Here is a 21089-nt window from a genome sequence, read left to right on the forward strand (position 1 = left end):
TGATGCAGCTGAGGCAGTAGTTGATGCAGTTGAAGCAGGAGATGATGGAGTTGAAGCAGGAAGTGAGGGAGTTGAAGCAGGAGGTGATGGAGTTGAAGCAGGAGGTGATGGAGTTGAAGCAGGAGGTGATAAAGTTGAAGAAGGATGTGATGGAGTTGAAGCAGGAGGTTATGGAGTTGAAGCAGGAAGTGATGGAGTTGAAGCAGGAGGTGATGGAGTTGAAGCAGGCGGTGATGGAGTTGAAGCAGCAGTGATGTAGTTGAAGCAGGATGTGATGGCGTTGAAGCAGGAGGTGATGAAGCTGAAGCAGGAGGTGATGGAGTTGAAGCAGGAGGTGATGGAGTTGAGGCAGGAGGTGATGGAGTTGAAGCAGGAGGTGATAAAGTTGAAGAAGGATGTGATGGAGTTGAAGCAGGAGGTTATGGAGTTGAAGCGGGAAGTGATGGAGTTCAAGCAGTGGGTGATGGAGTTGAAGCTGAAGGTGATGTAGTTGAAGAAGGAGATGATGGAGTTGAAGCAGGAGGTGATGGAGTTGAAGCAGGATGTGATGGAGTTGAAGCAGGAGGTGATGGAGTTGATCCAGGAGGAGATTGAGTTGAAGCAGGAGGTGATGACGCTGAAGCAGGAGGTGATGGAGTTGAAGCCAGAGGTGATGGAGTTGAAGCAGGAGGTGATGGAGCTGAAGCAGGAGGTGATAAAGTTGAAGCAGGGGGTGATGAAGTTGAAGCAGGAGGTGACCAAGTTGAAGCAGGAGGTGATGGAGTTGAAGCAGGATGTGATGGAGTTGAAGCAGGGGGTGATGGAGTTGAAGCAGGAGTTGATAAAGTTGAAGCAGGATGAGATGGAGTTGAAACATGAGGTGATGAAGTTGAAGCAGGAGGTTATGGAGATGAAGCAGGAGGTGATGGAGTTGAAGCAGGAGGTGATGGAGTTGAAGCAGGAGGTGATGAAGTTGAAGCAGGAGGTGATGAAGTTGAAGCAGGATGTGATGGAGTTGAAGCAGGATGTGATGGAGTTGAAGCAGGAGGTGATGGAGTTGAAGCAGGAGGTGATTAATTTGAAGCAGGAGGTGATGGAGTTGAAACATGAGGTGATGAAGTTGAAGCAGGAGGTTATGGAGTTGAAGCAGGAGGTGATAAAGTTGAAACATGAGGTGATGAAGTTGAAGCAGGAGGTCATGGAGTTGAAGCAGGATGTGATGGAGTTGAAGCAGGAGGTGATGGAGTTGAAGCAGGAGGTGATGGAGTTGAGGAAGGAGGAGATGGAGTTGAAGCAGGAGGTGATGGATTTGAAGCAGGGGGAATGAAGTTGAAGCAGGAGGTGATGGAGTTGAAGCAGGAGGTGATGGAGTTCAAGCAGGAGGTGATGGAGTTGAAGCAGGGGGTAATGAAGTTGAAGCAGGATGTGATGCAGTTGAAGCAGGAGGTGATGGAGTTGAAGCAGGAGGTGATGGAATTGAAGCAGGATGTGATGCAGCTGAAGCAGGATGTGATGCAGTTGAAGCTGGAGATGATGGAGATGAAGCAGCAGGTGAGGGAGTTGAAGCAGGAGTTGATGGAGTTGAAGCAGGAGATGATGCAGTTGAAGCAGGAGATGATGCAGTTGAAGCAGAAGCTGATTGAGTTGAAGCATGAGGTGATGGAGTTGATGCAGCAGGTGATGTAGTTGAAGCAGGAGGTGATGGAGATGAAGCAGGAGGTGATGGAGTTGAAGCAGGAGGTGATGTAGCTGAAGCAGGAGGTGATGGAGTTGAAGCAGGAAGTGATGGAGTTGAAGCAGGAGGTGATCGAGTTGGTGCAGGAGGTGATGGAGTTGAGGCAGGAGGTGATAAAGTTGAAGAAGGATGTGATGGAGTTGAAGGAGGAGGTTATGGAGTTGAAGCAGGAAGTGATGAAGCTGTAGCAGGAAGTGATGGTGTTGAAGCAGGAGGTGATGGAGTTGATGCAGGAGGTGATGGAGTTGAAGCAGGAGGTGATAAAGTTGAAGAAGGATGTGATGGAGTTGAAGCAGGAGGTTATGGAATTGAAGCAGGAAGTGATGGAGCTGAAGCAGTGGGTGATGGAGTTGAAGCTGAAGGTGATGTAGTTGAAGCAGGAGGTGATGGAGTTGATGCAGGAGGTGATGGAGTTGAAGCAGGAGGTGATAAAGTTGAAGAATGATGTGATGGAGTTGAAGCAGGAGCTTATGGAGTTCAAGCAGTGGGTGATGGCGTTGAAGCTGAAGGTGATGTAGTTGAAGCAGGAGGTGATGGACTTGAACCAGGAGGTGATTGAGTTGAAGCAGGAGGTGATGACGCCGAAGCAGGAGGTGATGGAGTTGAAGCCGGAGGTGATGGAGTTAAAACATGAGGTGATGAAGCTGAAGCAGGAGGTTATGGAGTTGAAGCAGGATGTGATGAGTTGAAGCAGGTGGTGATGGAGTTGAAGCAGGAGATGATGCAGTTGAAGCAGGAGATGATGCAGTTGAAGCAGAAGGTGATGGCGTTGAAGCAGGAGGTGATGGAGTTGAAGCAGCAGGTGATGTAGTTGAAACAGGAGGTGATGGAGTTGAAGCAGGAGGTGATGGAGTTGAAGCAGGAGGTGATGGAGTTGAAGCAGGAGATGATGCAGTTGAAGCAGGAGATGATGCAGTTGAAGCAGAAGGTGATGGCGTTGAAGCAGGAGGTGATGGAGTTGAAGCAGCAGGTGATGTAGTTGAAGCAGGAGGTGATGGAGTTGAAGCAGGAGGTGATGGAGTTGAAGCAGGAGGTGATGTAGCTGAAGCGGGAGGGGATGGAGTTGAAGCAGGAGGTGATGGAGTTGATGCAGGAGGTGATGGAGTTGAGGCAGGAGATGATAAATTTGAAGAAGGATGTGATGGAGTTGAAGGAGGAGGTTATGGAGTTGAAGCAGGAAGTGATGAAGCTGAAGCAGGAAGTGATGGTGTTGAAGCAGGAGGTGATGGAGTTGATGCAGGAGGTGATGGAGTTGAAGCAGGAGGTGATAAAGTTGAAGAAGGATGTGATGGAGTTGAAGCAGGAGGTTATGGAATTGAAGCAGGAAGTGATGGAGTTGAAGCAGTGGGTGATGGAGTTGAAGCTGAAGGTGATGTAGTTGAAGCAGGAGGTGATGGAGTTGATGCAGGAGGTGATGGAGTTGAAGCAGGATGTGATAAAGTTGAAGAATGATGTGATTGAGTTGAAGCAGGAGGTGATGGAGTTCAAGCAGTGGGTGATGGTGTTGAAGCTGAAGGTGATGTAGTTGAAGCAGGAGGTGATGGACTTGAACCAGGAGGTGATTGAGTTGAAGCAGGAGGTGATGACGCCGAAGCAGGAATTGATGGAGTTGAAGCCGGAGGTGATGGAGTTGAAACATGAGGTGATGAAGCTGAAGCAGGAGGTTATGGAGTTGAAGCAGGATGTGATGGAGTTGAAGCAGGTGGTGATGGAGTTGAAGCAGGAGGTGATGGAGTTGAAACATGAGGTGATGAAGTTGAAGCAGGAGGTCATGGAGTTGAAGCAGGATGTGATGGAGTTAAAGCAGGAGGTGATGGAGTTGAAGCAGGAGGTGATGGAGTTGAAGCAGGATGTGATGGAGTTGAAGCAGGAGGTGATGGAGTTGAAGCAGGAGGTGATTGAGTTGAAACAGGAGGTGATGACGCTGAAGCAGGAGGTGATGGAGTTGAAGCCGGAGGTGATGGAGTTGAAGCAGGAGGTGATGGAGTTGAAGCAGGAGGTGATAAAGTTGAAGCAGGAGGTGATGGAGTTGAACAGGAGATGATGGAGTTGAAGCAGGAGGTGATGGAGTTGAAGCAGGAGGTGATGGAGTTGAAGCAGGAGGTGATGGAGATTAATCAGGTGGTGATGGAGGTGAAACAGAAGATGAAGGAATTGATGCCAGAGGTGACGGAGTTGAGGCAGGAGATGATGGATTTGAAGTGGGAAGTGATGGAGTTATACAGGAGGTGATGAAGTTGAAGCAGGAGTTGATGGAGTTGAAGCCTGAGGTGATGGAGATGATCAGAAGATGATGGAGTTGAAGCAGGAGGTGATGGAGTTGAAGCAAGAGGTGATGGAGTTGTATCAGGAGGTGTTGGAGTTGAAGCAGGAGATGATGGAGTTGAAGCAGGGAGTGATGGAGTTGAAGTCGGAGGTGATGGCGTTGAAGCAGGAGATGATGGGTTTGAAGTGGGAGGTTAGGGCGGAACGCAGCACCTTGTCAGCAGCTGACACTTCCTACATATGTTTTGAATGATGCATTAACTGCTGAAATGCGTACAGATCTGAATCAGAATGCTGTAAATTACCTTGAGGCTGCACCAATATATATGTCTGGTTTGGCACGAATGATTCAGTTTCAAGTGGAACCGCTCCTGGGAGCTACAGGTGCCTAGAAGCTGCAGGCCCATGAGCCAGCAACGTTACTTTTACTGGATACAGATTCTGGCGAGTCGAACTCCAACGACGAGTAGTCTGCTGCTCGTGTTGCCTCTGCTGCAGGACTGCTGAAGACGCAGGAGACATTAAGTAAACCCACTCAGCCCCATCCATTTTGTGATATCGAACCACAGGCATAGATGTCAAGGCGAATTCTTTTGGTGTTTTGTTTTTGAGGACTAGTTTGTGTGGTATTAGTTGTTATGACTTATATCTGTAATTTACTGTTTGTGCCGCATTCGAGTCTGCTATTCCTGTTGTGCATTGGCCTGTAGTCATTGTAAACTGTTCCAAATAATTCGATTAACATGAAACAATTCAGCGATGAAACTTCTACGAGGTAGAACAATAGATAATTAACACAATTTGTACTAAAGTGATTTGCACTAAGCAACTGAAGTTGACATTCAGCACTTACTACCTCATTTGTCTTTCAAATAGTATTTCCTGATAAAAAGAAATGTCAACATTTGTACTTTCAGAAAACACTTTTATCTTATTTCTGTGGAAGGGAGAGGGATTTCCCCATTTTCAATCCTCAAATGCATCAGCCACTAGCTGCTTTCCAGCCATCCTGTTGTTTGCAGCCAGAGATTCCTCAACTGTTCCATGAGGCATGACTGCAACTCCATTCATGTTGCAATCTACGAATTCATTGATTTCTGGAACAATCTCGTCTTTGGGATGAAGGGCCAGTACTTCTCACAGGCAAAGTTGTTCATCCACAACAAACCACCACACTATTCGATACATTAGCAAGAGAATACTGTAACCTGTTCAGGCACGGTAAAATGATCTCACAATCCCGATTGTCTTCTCCACCACTTCGACGTGTTAACACAAGTGCAGGATTGTACCTTTGTCTTGCTGTTCCATTACTCCTGTGGTTATGTGTGATCAGCCACTTGTTTAGCAGATAACACTTGTCACCTAATAGCAGTTCTAATCTACGAATTAATGTACTGATAGACTTCTGCAAACTTGAGATACCGAGAAGGCAGGCATCATGAGCACTTGCCAGTGATCTGCATTCAGATTCAGGATCCTTAATTGGGCATCACAAATGACCATGACATTCGATGGTTTGAATTGTTCCCTGTTAGTGCGTGAGGCAGCTTCATCGTTCAGTGCCTTCAATGTAATATGTGTCTTATCGCCGGCCCTGTGCACTTTGTGAAGGCAGCGATTCTGCGAAATGCGACAGATCTCTCCTTCACTTGCGCTGGGGGTATGGCAAAGTCAATGAAATCAGAAGCTCTGTGGAAAATGGCTTCGGTGACATGGTGAATGGAGGGCCTCACGGAGCTCTGGGAAATGTTTCACATGTCATCATTATCTGACTGAAATGTCCCGCATGTATTAAAATATTTGTAGTGCTGACCTTAATTGCCAGTGACAAGGCAGTGAAATTTGCTTCAGGACCCCTTAAAGGTCTCACAGAGGTAGCCGATTGCCTCCTCACTGAAGTGCAGTTGCCTCACCCACAATTCCTCTCGCATTACATCGAGTGACATCCTCTCCTTAGGTAGACTCTGGAGTGGGGCATAGATCCTTCTGAACTGCCGACGGGAATCATAGAATCATAGCAAATTCAAGGCACAGAAAGATTCCACTTGGTTCATTGTGTCTGTGCCGGCCGAAAAACGTTCCACCAATTCTAATCCCACCTTGCAGCATTTAGTCTGTGGCCCTGCAGATTACGGCACTTGAGGTACATACCCATTTTATTTTGAAGGAGTTGAGGGTTTCTGCCACAACTATCCTTTCAGGCAGTGAGTTCCAGACCCCCACCAGCCTCTCAGTGAAGGAACCTTTCCTCATCTACCCTCCAATCTCTCTACCAATCACTTTAAATCTGTGCCCCCTAATCACTGAGCTCTCTGCTCAGGCAAATAACCCTTTCACCGACACATAATCCAGGCCCCTAAAAATGTTGTACATTTCAATCAGATCTCTCCTCAGCCTTCTCTGTTCCAAGGAGAACAACCCCAGCCTATCCAATCTTTACACACAGCTGTATTGTTCCAGTCCCAGCAACATCGTCGTAAATCTCCTTGTACTCTCTCTAGTGCAATTACATCCTTTCTGTAATGAGGTGACCAGAACTGCACACAGTACTCAAATTGTGGCCTAAAATTCATACAGTTCCAGCATACCCTAACTGCTCTATAGCTGGACTGGGAATGTAGGTTGTTTCTGTCTGTGTGGTGACCTCTTATGAAAGAATGCATAACAACAGCCAAATAGAAGAGATATGTTTCCACCTCACATTTTTAAATCTGTTGCAGCACCTGTTATCAGGATAGCTTATGTTATTTTGAAGTTATCCCACAGTGCCGTATGCATGAAAGCACGCTTTTAAAAGTCCTGATACAGTCCTGAAAATTAAAGTGACTCGGAATACTGAGTTTCGTTCAACCTCCATATTGATTATCATTAAAGAGAATACACATCATTCAGGATAAAATGTTAAATTACATCGAAAGGGGATGGGAACCGGACTTGTAATCCAGGGACCAGTGGGTCCACTCAGAAAGACAAAGAGTGTAGTGAGGTATTGGGGAAGGTAGCACTGTCGCAGAGGACAGATGGGCACGGAGAAGGGTTAAAGTGCGTATACTTCAACGCAAGAAGCATCAGGAATAAGGTGAGTGAATTGAAGGCGTGGATGGGCACTTGGGACTACGATGTTGTGGCCATCACTGAAACGTGGATAGGTGAGGGGGAGGAATGGTTTTTGGAGGTACCTGGTTATAGATGTTTTCATAAGATTAGGAATGGTGGTAAAAGAGGTGGGGGGGTGGCATTGTTAGTTAGAAATAGTGTAACAACTGCTGAAAGAATTTTCGAGGAGGATCTGCCGACTGAGGCACTGTGGGTTGAGGTCAGGAACAGGAAAGGAGCAGTCACCTTGATGGGAGTTTTCTATAGGCCCCCCAATAGCAGCAGGGAGGTGGAAGAGCAGATTGGGAAACAGATTTTGGAAAGGAGCAGAAGTCACAGGGTAGTAATTATGGGGGATTTCAACTTCCCAAATATTGATTGGCAACTCTTTAGATCGAATAGTTTGGATGGGGTAGTGTTTGTGCAGTATGTCCAGGAAGCTTTTCTGACTCAGTATGTAGACTGCCCGACCAGAGGGGAGGCAATATTGGATTTGGTACTAGGTAATGAACCAGGGCAAGTGATAGAGCTGTTGGTGGGCGAGAACTTTGGAGATAGTGATCACAATTCTGTAGCATTCACTGTGGTAATGGAGAGGGATAGGTATGTGCAACAGGGCAAGGTTTACAATTGGGGGAAGGGTAGATATGATGCTGTCAGGCAGGAACTGAGGAGCATAAGTTGGGAGCATATGCTGGCAGGGAAGGGCACGGTCGAAATGTGGAACTTTTTCAAGGAGCAGATAGTAGGGGCCATTGATAAGCATGTCCCTGTCAGACAGGGAAGGGATGGTCATGTGAGGGAACCGTGGTTGACAAGAGAGGTTGAGAGTCTTGTTAGGAAGAAGAAGGATGCGTATATAAAGTTGAGGAAAAAGGGCACAGGCATAGCTCTGGAGGGATACAAGATGGCCAGGAAGGATCTGAAGAAAGGGATTAGGAGAGCTAAGAGAGGGCATGAAAAATGCTTGGCGGGTAGGATAAAAGAAAACCCCAAGGCCTTTTACGCGTATGTCAGAAATATGAGGATGACTAGGGGGACCGTAGGTCCGGTCAAGGACAATAGCGGGAGACTGTGTGTTGAGCCGGAAGAGATAAGTGAGGTTTTGAATGAGTACTTCTCTTCGGTATTTACAAATGAGAAGGGGTGTATTACTGAAGAGGACGGTGGGAAGCAGACTGGTAAGCTCGAGGAAGTGCTCGTTAGGAGGGAAGATGTGTTGGGGTTTTTGAATAACTTGAAGATAGACAAGTCTCCCGGGCCTGACGGGGTATATCCAAGGATGTTATGGGAAGCAAGGGATGAAATTGCAGAGCCGCTGGCAATGATCTTTTCATCTTCTCTGCTGACGGGGGTGGTACCAGGTGATTGGAGGGTGGCGAATGTTGTGCCCCTGTTCAAGAAAGGGAATAGGAACAACCCTGGGAATTACAGGCCAGTTAGTCTTACTTCGGTGGTAGGCAAGTTGATGGAAAAGGTGCTGAGGGATAGGATTTCTGAGCATCTGGAAAGACACTGCTTGATTCGGGACAGTCAGCACGGTTTTGTGAGGGGTAGGTCTTGCCTCACAAGCCTGATTGAATTCTTTGAGCAGGTGACCAAGCAAGTGGATGAGGGTAAACCAGTGGATGTGGTGTACATGGATTTTAGTAAGGCATTTGATAAGGTCCCCCATGGTAGACTTATGGAGAAAGTCAGGAGGCATGGGATAGTGGGGAATGTGGCCAGTTGGATTAAGAATTGGCTAACTGATAGAAGGCAGAGAGTGGTCTTAGATGGTAAATACTCAGCCTGGAGCCCAGTTACCAGTGGCGTGCCGCAGGGATCAGTTCTGGGTCCTCTCCTGTTTGTGATTTTTATTAACGACTTGGATGAGGAAGTCGAAGGGTGGGTCAGTAAATTTGCAGATGATACAAAGGTTGGTGGAGTTGTGGATACCGAGGAGGGCTATTGTCGTCTGCAAAGGGACTTGGATAGGTTGCAGTGCTGGGCTGAAAAGTGGCAGATGGAGTTTAACCCTGAAAAGTGTGAGGTCGTCCATTTTGGAAGGACAAACATGAATGCAAAATACTGGGTTAACGGTAGGGTTCTTGGGCATGTGGAGGAGCAGAGAGACCTTGGGGTCTATGTGCATAGATCATTGAAAGTTGCAAGTCAAGTGGATAGGGCTGTGAAGAAGGCATATGGGGTGTTAGCGTTCATTAGCAGAGGGATTGAATTTAAGAGCCGTGAGGTGATGATGCAGCTGTACAGGACCTTGGTAAGGCCTCATTTGGAGTACTGTGTGCAGTTCTGGTCGCCTCATTTTAGGAAGGATGTGGAAGCCTTGGAGAGGGTGCAGAGGAGATTTACCAGGATGTTGCCTGGAATGGAGAATAAGTCTTACGAGGAAAGGCTGAACATTCTAGGCCTCTTCTCATTAGAAAGGAGAAGGATGAGGGGTGACATGATAGAGGTTTATAAGATGATCAGGGGAATAGATAGGGTAGACAGTCAGAAACTTTTTCCCCGGGTGGAGCAAAGCGTTACAAGGGGTCATAAATTTAAGGTGAAGGGTGGGAGATATAAGGGGGATGTCAGGGGAAGGTTCTTTACCCAGAGAGTGGTCGAGGCATGGAATGCCTTGCCCGGGGAAGTTGTTGAGTCAGAAACTTTAGGGACTTTCAAAAGGCTTTTGGATAGGTATATGGATAAAGGAGAATGATGGGGTATAGATTAAATTGTCCTTGACAGAGGACAAAGGATCGGCACAACATTGTGGGCCGAAGGGCCTGTTCTGTGCTGTATGTTCTATGTTCTATGTTCTTTTAAATGCCTCTGCAGCATTGCTATAAACGTTTTTTTTAATGGAAAAAGCCACACGAATATTGATTAGCAATCAAATTACATGGTAAACTTCCCTTCAAACTTGTGCAGACTGACCAAACAGAAAAGTCACATAAACACAGGTGTACTGTACTCAGTGACAATCAATGACTTGAAGTAGAAGTTGTATGGCCACTTGAGGGAAATAGGCTTGTGGGACGACAGGGATGAAGCGGGGGAATGGGACTGACAGGACAGCTCCCTGGAATGCCATAAATGTCTCAATGGGATGAAAAGCCTCCTTCTGTGCCGTAAATGATTCTATGGCTGTTGGGGATTGTATAAACTTGAAAACAAGTGAAACTGCTTTTTAGGAAATAGAGAGAGGAAAAAACACCAATAGCTGCTAGATCTTGGAGGCAGTAAGACCTGAGAGTGTAGGAAACATTAGCTCAGGTGAACAGAGAACACAGAACAGTACAGCACAGTCCAGGCCCTTCGGCCCACGATGTTGTACCTAACCTTTAACCTACTCTAAGATCAAACTACCTACATACCCTTCATTCTACTATCGTCCATGTACCTATCAAAGAGTCGCTTAAATGTCCCTAATGTATCTGCTTCTACTACCACCGCTGGCAGTGCATTAAACGCACCCACCACTCTCTGTGTAAAGAACCTACCTCTGACATCTCCCATAAACCTTCCTCCAATCACCTTAAAATTATGCCCCCTGGTGACAGACCAATCCGCCCTGGGAAAAAGTCTCTGGTTATCCACTCTATCTCTGCCTCTCATCATCTTGTACACCTCTATCAAGTCACCTCTCATCCTTCTTCGCTCCAATGAGAAAAGCCCTAGCTCCCTCAACCTTTTTTCATAAGACATGCCCTCCAGTCCAGGCAGCATCCTGGTAAATCTCCTCTGCACCCTCTCTAAAGCTTTCACATCCTTCCTACAATGAGGCGACCAGAACTGAACACAATATTCCAAGTGTCGTCTAACCAGGGCTTTATAGAGCTTCAGCATAACCTCGCTGCTCTTAAACTGAATCCCCCTGTTAATGAAAGCCAACACCCCATACGCCTTCTTAACAACCCAGTCAACTTGGGTGGCAGTTTTGAGTGATCTATGGACGTGGACCCCAAGAATCCTCTGTTCCTCCACACCACCAAGAATCCTGTCTTTAAGCCTGTATTCTGCATTCAAATTCGACCTTCCAAAATGAATCACTTCACACTTCTCCAGGTTGAACTCCATCTGCCACTTCTCAGCCCAGCTCTGCATCCTTTCAATGTCCCGTTGCAACCTACAACAGCCTTCCACACTATCCACAACTCCAGCAACCTTTGTGTCATCGGCAAACATACCAACCCAGCCTTCCACTTCCTCATCCAAGTCATTTATAAAAATCACAAAGAGCAGAGGTCCCAGAACAGATCCCTGCGGACCACCACTGGTCACTGAGCTCCATGCTGAATACATTCCATCTACTACCACCCTCTGTCTTCTATGGGCCAGCCAATTCTGCATCCAGACAGCCAACTTTCCCTGTATTCCATGCCTCCTTACTTCCTGAATGAGCCTACCATGGGGAACCTTATCAAACGCCTTGCTAAAATCCGAACAAAAAATAATTAAAACAAAAAAAAATATCAGTACAGATTTTCTTATGGTTTTCATTGCTGGAGTACTAAAATGTCCACATTCGAGACCGGTACCTTCCTAGAACAAAGTGAAGTAACTTGTGCCAGGTTGAAAGCCCTATCTGTTGATGAGTTGAGGAATGTAGCTGGACTTTTGGAGAGTACTATCTGTCCAAAAGCTAGGAAGCCAGAAATCCTAAAACCCGAGGCATATATATATATATAGATGTGTAGATGTAAATATATGGGATCTAAGCTGGTTCGAGGTGTTCAGCTTCAAGACAAGTTTAGAACATTTGTACATATATATATATATACACACATACACATCACATCCTACCCATTTGTTTCTGTCCCATGAATGAATTCGCTATCCAAAAGCAGAAGGCCACTGATCTAGTATGTTCGACAGAGCTGCGTGAGATACACCTTCAGGAAGAATTGGGCAGAATTCCACATTCATAACTGTGTGGATTTTGTGTGCATCATCAAGGCATCACTGTTAGCACCGTCAAATTTAAAATACAGAACATCACTACTTGGCCCATTTGGTTCCACTGCTGAAGTTCTGCTGGCCTGCACACAGATTCTAGGCATTGTTTCAAATTAATTCTTAGTGCTTCATGTTTTCTACATCATTCCCATTATTAACGCCTTTCGGATTTTTAATATGACTGTCCTTCATTGCCTCTGTCTCTCTGCTGTAGGTCCCCTATTTTTCAGTCTTTTTTATCTGTAAAATTTTCTGTCTTATTAGTTCACGTTTCTTCCAATGACTCTCTATATGCTGCTGTGTTCTATGCTACCCATTGCTTTGATCTCTCTGCATTTCAATGTAGATCCATATTGTTTTGCCAACTATCTCTTTGTCTCTCTGTTCCTTTCTCTTCTGGTTGCATTACCATTGTTTGAGGTTGTTTCTCCTAATTCTCTTTTTTCTCATTTTCTCTATTATTTTGTGCCTTTCCCTCTCCCTCTCCCTTTCTGTCTGTACATTTATCCCATTCCATCTAGCTCATTCTTCTGACTATGGTTTCCAACATTTATAGGTCTGTTATTCCTCACTTTATCCATTTTCAAATTTGTCATCTTCACGACTCCCATTATTTAAGGCGCTGTTTACGCTGTGTCGGTATTTTTTTAATTCAAATATTATCTTTTGTACAAGTTAAATGGATCATCGAATATTTCAAAATGTAAAAACACTCTCTTCAGTTAAGGAAATGTGAGAGGTATGGAATGGGTATGAAAACAGACAGAGTTAAAACAAAAAGAAGCACAAGTCGTCTACAGCTATAGAAATAATAGAATGGCACTAAAAGGAGGGCAGGTTGGGAAGAAAATGAAGAAGTACTCATCGATGCTAACAACGTGGTGAAATATTAAATAAGTAACTTGATCTGTATTTATAAAAGAAAGAAGATGCTGGCGAGGTCATAACAGTGTTATAGAGGTAGACAGAAACAGGCCCTTCGGCCCACAGTGTCTGCGTCGGCCATCCAGCCTATCTATTCTAATCCCATTTTCCAGCACTTCGCCCCTGATGTATAAGTGGTGCCAGAGAACTGGAGAACAGCAAATGTTACGCCCTTGTTCAAAAAGAATCCAACGGTACACCGACCAGATGCAGAACAGTCAGTTGACCCTCTGTGATTGGAATGCTGAATAGAAACAATAATCCAGCACAACATTAAGCCCCTTGGACCAGTTTTGATTGAGTAAGGAATCCAGCACGAATTTTATAATTGCAAATCGTTTTTATCTAACTTGATTGAGTTATCTTGGTGAGATTATAAAGAGGATTAATAAGGGTAATGTAAATAGTGTGGTGTACATGGACTTCGAAAAGGCATTTGATAAACTCCCACATAATACACTTGCCATAATACACTTGCCGAAGGGCCTGTTTCTGTCTACCTCTATAACTCTGTTATGACCTTGCCAGCAAAATTGAAGCCTATTGAATATAAGGGATAGTGGCAACATTGAGATGAAGTTGGCTGAGTGACAGGAAGCAGAGCAACTAGTGAAAGGTTATTTTTCAGACTAGAACATTTAAATAGTGGATTTATATATGTCACAAAAGCTGGAAGTATTGTTTACTGTGAAGAGGATAGTGATAGACTTCAAAAAGGAAGTAGAAAAGCTGGTGGAGCGGGCAGACTCGTGGCAAACGAAAGTTAATGCACAGGGGTATGAAATGATACATTTTTGCGAAAATGAACGAGGGAAGGCAATATAAAATAAGAGAGAAAATCTAAACGTGGTGCAGGAGAAGAGAGAACTTGATGTATAGGTACACATATACGTGAAGGTGCTAGGGAAGATGGAGGAACTGATTGCAATGGCTTATCCAATCCTGGCCTTTATAAATAGAGCCATTCAGTACAAAAGAAAGCACCTTTCATGAATCTTTATGAAACACAGATTCGGCCTCAACTGGAATATTGTCAGGGAATCAGATTATAAGAAGGATGTAAAGGCATGTGACAGGGTGCAGCAAAGATTTACAAGAATGGTTAAAGGGATGAGGGACCTCAGTTACATTGATAGATAGGAAACGCTACGATATTTCTCCTCAGGTGGAGAGGTGATTTGATCGAGGTATTGAAAATCCCGAAGGTTCTCGGCAGATTAGAAAGAAATGAAGTGTGCGCATTGGTGGAAGGCCCATGAATTTTAGGAGACCAATGTTAAATGAAAGGCAAAAAAAAAAAAACACACCAGCGACAAGAGGTAGATATACTTTTTTCGTTTTTGCACTGCATGGCTAAGATCCAGAAGACATTGATTGAGAGTGTTGCGGAGGCAAATTTGACCATTACTTTCAGATGAAATTGGATAAGCACCAGAAAAGAAAAGATGCATGGCTATGAGACAGGTTTGATAATGACATCGAACAGCAATCAGTGAGTTAACACTCATTGAAGCAGAGAATTAAATATGCAAGAAACAACAGCAATCTCATTTCAGTAGCTAGATCTCCAGAGATGCATCAGACACACGCAGAATAGAATTATGTGTCATAACTGGAATAGCCCAAAAATGCATCGAACTCCCAGTTAAAGTGAAATTTGTTATTGGGTGTAGAGGTCATTGTGCTGCCTCCTTATGACACTGAGACCTTGATATATCTCCTTATCAATCATTGAAAATACATTCTTAAATTAATATTTCAGAACGGTTGATTCCTGAACATGAAACTATTATTATTCTGATGGTCCGATACCTACTCGTTGGCCAGTTATCTGGATCCAGTACTTCCAGTACAGAGAATCATCCATTTATATTTTTAGGGTTGGGTACACAAAGATCATCCACTATACAATGCAGCAAATAGAGGACAGAAAGTGCAGAGGCTTAAGTTAGTCCCTCATTCAACCGACAGAACAAAGAAATGCAGTTACTGATATATTGTCAACTACACAGTTAATACTGATTAACATCATTAATAGGTAAGATAAAGGCTCACCAGGTACTCCAACTACAGCAAGAATCGAATAGTAAACGTGTTCTATCAGAAGAATGGCAGAAGATCCCTTTTTATGAGAAGCCGTAAGATTTGTTTGTTCTAAAAACAGCAGCTCCAGCATGCACTCTAAGGTAATGCTTTCAAATGAGCCCTGATTTATACAGGCAATGATTCTCCACTGACATGATTATACCCCTGATCATTGTTATTACTTACACTCACTTGAACAAAGAGATTACATTATCAGCATTGACTGCAAAGTAAATAATATGGTGCAAAAGCGCAAAACTAGGCTATGAGCATAATTCGGCCATTGTCAAGAATAGTGTTGAAAGTGGTAAGCTGCAGAAATGACGCAATAATAACTGGCTTCCTTTGCAGTTCTCACATAAGTGAGCATGCCCAATCCTGCCCATTTATTTGTCAATGTTAACGATTGTTTCGCAATATACATTGAACCCAGAGTCACAAGCAGATCCGTTTTGCTTAGTCTGCGCAATTTCCGAGTCAAAGTATGAAGTTTCACTATTTGACAAAGGACTATTAAAGTACATGTTCAGGATTGCAGTCGATAAATTATTGTGCTTGATATTAGGGGACGGAGACTGACCCGACGCCACTGACATCCTTCCCTCTGTTGTTTTACTGCAGATGTTCACCTGTTTTTTCCTCAATGGTTAAAGGCTCCAGTACAATTGCAACTGTGTCACCTCCTGACTTGATTCCTCCCGTTCACACGGAGCCAGTCACACAATATCCACCTTCTATCAATGTCAACCGATGCAAAACTCTGCTGTCCATGCCCAAACCTCGCCAAGAACTTGCTCAGCCGCCACACTCACCTTCAATTAATCTCAATAGCTCTTAATCACCTCAATAGCCTTAAATTTTAAATTCTTATCCATGGGTTTATATCCCTCACTGGCCTCACTCCTCCCCATCTCCAGTATCTCCTCCAAACGTAAAGAAAACTAATTCTTGAGTGTTGCAAACCTCTAACAATGGTCTCGATCAGCGGCACCACCCTGTTCTGGTTCCAGTCTCTCCTATCTGATTGTAGTCAGAGTAACTGCAGTAATGGCTTCTCTTCACTCCCTTACAGATTAACTATGGAGTACCTGAACATTCCATTTTAGCTCCCTACTCTTCCTCAGCTGCATGTTTCCTTCGGGTGACATCCATCAAAGGTATTAGTTTAATTTGTACATGTAAGCTGTCAAAACCCAGCTTCAGGTAGTCACCGTCTCACACCACCATCATTTGCCTCAATCGTTTAAGACTGCAGCAGTCGTATTTTGCGTGAGGTGCAGTTCCAACAATTAGAAATTGGAAAGGCTGAAACCTCAATCTTGTGATTAACTAGTATGATATTGCCACCAATCGCATCCCTCTTCCTGGCTGATGTTTCAGGCGGAAAAGACTTTTTGTAACCACTTAACCATAGTGATCCCATACCTGAGATTTTGAACTTATAGCCCCTCCATCATCTATGTCCAAACCCATAACATCTCTGGCCTCTTCCACTGAAGCTGTCAGTCAAGCAGTTGTAATCTCCAGTCTCTACCCCTCCTCCTCGAACCATTCACCTCATTATTCTGCCAGCACTAGCCTCTTGGTGGGAATTCAGTTGCTTTTATCCACGTTTACCTCTCTGATCGGAGTGAGAGTCTCTACAGCAATGGCTTTCGCTTACCTTATCACAGAAGCACCGTTACTATTAAGACTTACTGCACAGATCAATCCTATACCTCTGTTCTTCCTCGTGTGCATGCATTTCATTGGAACTTCCATCTGCAGATATGATTTTTTAGTCTTTCACGAGATGTGAGCATGCTGGTGGTAGTTTTTTGACACAGCGATAATGAAGGAACAGCGATATAGTTCCAAGGCAGGATGATGTGTGACTTGGAAGGGAGCTTGCATGTGGTGGTGCTGTACGTTTCAGATAGATGTTACCTGAGTAGAGGTGAGATAGAGAATATCCAACCCGTCTCACCTTGGGATTCTTAACCAAGATAGACCTACAAGGTACAGACCTAAGTTCTGTGATAAAGTCAGATTTTATTAGGCTTAACTGAAATATACAAAATTAATACTTAACAATAGTAAGAGGTATGCAGCAACAGTCAGTACCGGTTCTTGCTTTTGAGCTTGCTGGGGCATGGACTTCTCTCCTTCGTTTTCTCTTGCTGTGTTTTGTTGACCGTGATCTATCTTCCGCTAAGTGTGCCAACAATGTTCTGTTGACCCTCTGTAATATTACCGAAGCTGTCCCGTAACATCTTTTTTCTAATAATTTTGGGGTGCTAGGATTTTACCGTATTAGGGACTGAATTGCTTTAAATATCTTATATTGTTACAACATAGTTCGTTAATGCTTTAATCTACACACTTTACAGATATTTTCTGTTTCTTTCGATTATTCCTAAGGTCCTAAATATTACATTCTATTTGATACCAACCATTTTTACAATTCTGCAGTATCACATTTATCTCATCTCGCCCGTGTCAAGTATTGCTGAAGTCTTCATCCCATCTCTCCCATTGTTCTTAAATAAAGGCTTAAACAGATAATAGCCTTGAAAAAAATGCAAGCATTAGGTCAAACAGACTTCAATATATGAATATGCACAGCATATAAGTATCCCTATTAGTTTAGCTGTATAAAAGATTTTGCAAAGTTATTCATCAAAGTAAGTTATGGAAATGCTCTAAACCTTGGAGTACTCCCGTACATCTCAACCCTTGTCTTTCCGAATGGTGGAGGTCGCGGATTTGGAAGGTGCTGTCAAAGAAGGGTTGGAGAGTTGCTGCTGTACGTCTTGTAAATGAGACAAACTGTTGCCATTGTGCGCCAGTGGTGGAGGAACTGAATGTTGAAATTGGTGGAAAGGGTTCTAATCAAGCGGGCTGCTTCATCTCAGATGGTTTCGCGCTTCCTGACTATTTTTGCAGCTGAACTCATTCGGGCAAGTGGAGTGCATTCGTCACATTCATGACTGTACCTTGTACATGCTGGATAGTCTTGGGAAAGTAAAGAGGTGAGTTACTCATCGCAGAATTCCCAGGCTCTGATCTGCTCATGTAGCCGCAGTTTGTATATGGCTGGTCAATGGTAAGCCCAGGACGTTGATGCTGGGGGTGCACCAATGGTAATACCGTTGAATGTCAAGGAGAGATGATTAGATTCTCTTATGTTGCAGATTGTCATTGTCTGACACTTGTGTGACGCAAATGTTACTGGTCACTGATCAGCCAGAGCCTCAGTCTTGTCCATTTCTTGTTGTATGTGGGCACAAACTGTCTCAGTATTGAGAGTCATGGATGGTACTGAACACTATGCATTAATCAGCAAAAATCCCCACTTCTGATATTACGATGGAAAAAGGTCATTGATGAAGCAGCTGAAGATTGTTAGGCCTAGGACACTACCCTCTTAAACTCAGGAAGTGATGTCCTAATGATGACATGATGGGCCTCCAACAACTACAACCATGTTCTTTTCTGCTAGGTATGATTGAGAGTTTTCCCACTGATTCTCAATGACTTCAGTTTTGTCAGGGATGCGTGATGTCATACTCACTTAAATGCTTCTTGATTTCAGGGGCAGTCATGTTCGCCTCACCTTTGAGGTTGAGTCCCTTCGGAATAAGGCTGTAATGAGGACAGGAACCAGTGACCATGACGGGGCCCAAACTGAGAATCAGTTTGCAGATTACTGCTGAATAAATGTCATTTGATAGCACTCTCAATGACATATGTGATCACTTTGCTGATGATTCTGAATGAACCGATGGGGCTATAATTTCCCTGAATGGATTTGTCCTGCTTTTTGTGGACAGGACATACTTTCCACATTCTTGGGTAGATGCGCTGGCAAGGCTTGGCCAGGAACAGGGCTAGTCTGGAGCCCAATCTTCAGTATTACAACCAGGATAAAGTTAGTACCTATATCCTTTGCTGTATCCAGGTTCTTCAGCTTCCCCCCGCACCCCCACCACTCCCCCCCACCACCTCGTTACCACTTGGAGTGAAATTAATTGGCCGAAGACTGGCATCTGCCACTATTTATACTGCGCCTTGACTAATTGTTTTAAAGATAGACGCTCATAAATCCACGCCAAATATTGCCCATCTTAAAGTCTATAGTTTACACCAGTTTGTTTGTTCTGCAAGCATACAGTGTATCATTTATACACCACTCGCCTTATCTTGTTTTGGTTGCTTATTCTAGTCATAATGACTGCCTCTGCTTCTGTCTCTGTATCTTTCTCTCTCTCTCCCTCTCTCTCTCTCCCTCTCTGTCACACACACACACACACACACACACATACACACACACACATTCTGTCCGTGTCTCTCAATCTGAAACTCTCACTTTCTATCTTTCTCCCTCTGTGTCGGCCTCTCTCGTTGGTTCAGACTCTCCGTGTCTCGCTTTCGAAAGCGAAATCCTGACCGGTGCTTTCTCTTTCTGCGTTGAACTGCAGCCTCTGTGGTAATTTTCACTGGACTTTGTTCTGATTTCTGGAGTGCCACCATCACTTGACCCTCATGATCAGAAGTTACAAAAGACAAAATCACATTGATTCCCTTGGTCCCTCGGGAGCTTTGGAAGGGTCATTTGGTCCTTCGATGCAGGAAGACGATAAGTTTATTTGTTGCTACTCAAACCTAGATTTCTTCACTAAAATAAAAGCAAAATACTGCGGATGCTGGAAATCTGAAACAAAAACAAGAAATGCTGGATTCACTCAGCAGGTCTGGCAGCATCTGTAGAAAGAGAAGCAGAGTTAACGTTTCGGGTCAGTGACCCTTCTTCGGAACCCCTGCCTGGTCAGTGCCTGGTCAGTGTTGTAATTTTCGCTGATGATGTTGTACTATTCAGTTTGACGATGATAAGTCCTGGGATTTTCAGCGAGAGAAAGCCAGTTGAAAATTTGAACTGTTCATTTCGTGATTTTTAATGAGAAACTGTTGCTACCTATTCGGGTTCAACGTAGCAAGTTCCATTGGAACCAAGTATCTAACATTTGTTTTTCTCCAATCTTTAGTTGTAAGCCGCAGTTCATCAATATAACTTGAAAACCTCTCAATACTTCCGACCCCTGACTAGTTTCTACTCCACTCTCCTGCTCATGGAGCCAAAGGCACCAATTGATGTCACCCTGGGTGGTGCCGTTTTTCTTTTACTGCATTTAGACTGACTACATTCGCACTGCTCCCCACCGATCATTTATTTCCCATTTTATAACTTTTTGAAATATTTAAAAATGGCGGGGGGGGGTGGGTGCGTAGATGGCGGGGGGAGCAATTCCCACCATTAGATCCACAATGCATCTCATAGCCTATCTAATGCTCTTTTCATTCTTCACCTGAACACAACAGTCTCCTTAGAAACATGGAAACATAGAAAACTTACGGATCAGAAGGAGACCATTGAATATTATGTCTCTGACGGCTGAGAAAGAGCTATCCAGCCGAATCTTACATTCCACCTCTTGGCCCATAGCCCTGTAGGTTCAGGTGCATACGCAAGTACTTTAAAAACATTATGAGGATTTTGGCATCTCCCACGCTTGTAGAAAGTGAGTTCCAGACACACATCAGACTCTGGGCGAAATTATTTCTCCTCAACTCCTCTCTAAACCTTCCACCAATTATTTTAAATCTATGCCTCTAGTAATTGACCTGTACTCTAATGAAATAAGCCTTTCCTATTCATTCTATGTACCCCCACCTCATAATTTTATACAGTTCAATTAAATCTACCCTCACCCTCCACTGTTACAAAGAAAAGAAACTCAGAAATCGTTCCTCGTATCTAACGGTCTTCATTCCTGATAACATATGAACGAATCTCCTCTGTATCCATGTTAGTGTGATGACAGGCTTCTTGTAATGTGGTGAACAGAACTGAACCTAATAATATAGCTGTAGTCTAACTGGTGTTTTTTGCAGTTATACCATAGCATCCCTGCTCTTATATTCTATGTCTCAGCTAATAATGGGAAGTATATGGTCTGTCTTCTAAACCTGTTGTGATGAAATAACATCCACCTGAAATGATAACTCTGTTTCTCTCGCT

The sequence above is a fragment of the Heterodontus francisci genome, chromosome 21, assembly GCF_036365525.1.
Source record: "Heterodontus francisci isolate sHetFra1 chromosome 21, sHetFra1.hap1, whole genome shotgun sequence".
Lineage (NCBI taxonomy): Eukaryota > Metazoa > Chordata > Chondrichthyes > Heterodontiformes > Heterodontidae > Heterodontus > Heterodontus francisci.